Source organism: Echinops telfairi, unplaced genomic scaffold, assembly GCF_000313985.2.
Source record: "Echinops telfairi isolate 266 unplaced genomic scaffold, ASM31398v2 ScPeMD7_70;HRSCAF=299, whole genome shotgun sequence".
NCBI classification, from domain to species: domain Eukaryota; kingdom Metazoa; phylum Chordata; class Mammalia; order Afrosoricida; family Tenrecidae; genus Echinops; species Echinops telfairi.
The window spans coordinates 47,584,881-47,586,851 of record NW_022103968.1 but is presented as its reverse complement, the minus strand read 5'-3'; the positions used below and the strand labels follow the sequence as shown (position 1 = coordinate 47,586,851).

General features: G+C 37.3%; 1 non-coding gene across 1 annotated transcript; it reads left to right on the top strand.

Annotated features, from left to right (window-relative positions):
* The first annotated feature begins 1,550 nt into the window (after positions 1–1,550).
* On the top strand, positions 1,551–1,657 carry LOC115870071. Its single transcript, XR_004046533.1, has one exon. It is a non-coding gene; the product is annotated as a U6 spliceosomal RNA (small nuclear RNA).
* Positions 1,658–1,971: the final 314 nt, after the last annotated feature.

Sequence of the window (1,971 nt, the reverse complement as noted above, 5' to 3'; positions counted from 1 at the left end):
CTAATGAACATGTGGACTGCAGCCCAGCACATAACCATTAACGATGAAAACTTGGTGAAGCCTATAGGAGGCAAAATATAAACAACTTTAGAAATCAAATGAAATTCTCAAAGCTGTAATTCTTTTCCTTGAAAACTTAAATTATAAAATTGTATGGTCCACCTCAATTTTCTGACCTCAATTCCATACTAAATTTAGAACTTGCACTCTTGGCAAATACATATATCCATTCGTGAGGAATACTGAACAAATGACGGAGTACTTGACTTAAATATCAGAGATGTAATTGAGAAGTCTTCATACCAAGTAAAAGTTACATAGCTACAAGTTCCATAAAATTCAACTAAGATGCAGAGTTTCAGAAAGATCATTATACTTCCAATTACTTTTGAGCAAATAATAAATACCTGTACACAAAAGTAACTCCCAACCAAAATGATTGGATTGATAAATACATGCTGATAATTTGAACATGAATATTTCAGTATCTTTTCCTACATGAAATGTTCTCTTCTTTATGTCTGATACAGGTGATGCATCTATAGTCTTAGTTGATTAGACTCTCCAGTAGTTACTTCATTTATCGTGAAGATCAAGCTTCCTTTTCTAATTCTTTGTCATAGACTTATGACACTCACTTTCAACGATAATTCCTCTTTTCCTTTTCACCATCGTACTTGTGTCACTTAGCATCATAGTTACTTATCGTCACAGTTGTGTGATTTGCAGCCTTGGCCGAATCATTTTTATATTCACACAGCTGATGAAAAATTAATAACAGATGCATTCAATCACAGATCATATGGATTACATGGGGAGCCTGGAATATTTATAGAGCTTTTAGAACCATTTCAGAAAAGACATTTCCTCTTTCACTGTTGGAGATGTTTATTTGACTTTAATGGCCACGTTAGCAATAAATGCTTGTTAAAGGAGACACTTTGCTCTCATGGACTCGTGTGGTTGCTTTGATTCTATGGGCTCTTTTGCAGCATATGTTTTATTTTCATCCTTAGCTGCTTGACCAATACAAAGAGAGCTACCGTTCTTCCAAATGACCTTGAGACTATCACACAATGTGTACCAGGGTGCTGTGCACAAGAGGACTTCCCAATAAACAGGAAGTGAGTGAACTTTAATAGCAGATGGAAAATATAAAAGCACATCCCTACAGCATTCGTAAATACACTTATTTATCAACCCCCTGAAATAGCATGCAGTTCCTGAGTAGTGCAGATGACTAAGTGCTTGGTTACCATTGAAAAGTTTGGGGGTTTGAACTAATCCCGAGGCTTCAGAAGAAAACTCTGGCACACTCTGCGTCCGCACGGTCTCCGCATTGGAGACCCTGGAGCACAGGACTATTCCAGAACACACGAGGGCACCCAGCGGGAAGCGGACTCCACGACTGGCTTGCGTTTTTGCTTGTGTGTTTTATATGGCTTACAGGCAACAGGCTGACTACCTATTTTCCTTTATGTTTTAGCCTTTCTAAAGCATTGTGTGCACCCTCTCTGTGCACACACACACACATAAAAATTATATTTCCTGTGCTTGCTTCGGCGGCACATATACTAAAATTGGAATGATACAGAGAAGATTAGCATGGCCCCTGCGCAAGGATGACACGCAAATTCGTGAAGCATTCCATATTTAAAATAAAAAAAATTATATTTCCTGAAGTCTGTCAGATTCTTTGGATCCATTGAAAATATACTACATTTCATTTATACTACAAAAACCTTGCTATGCAGAAAAGCCAATGTCTATTTTTTTTAACAGCATAAACTGTAATCTATTGAAAGATATGGCCTTTGTTTTTTTTTAATCAATTTATTGGGGCTCAAAAAATTCATCACAATACATAGATCAATTGTGTAAAACACATCTATACATTTGTTGCCCTCATCATTCCCAAAATTCGCTTGCCTCTTGGGTTCCCGGAATCAGCTCATTTTCCTTCCCCGCCCT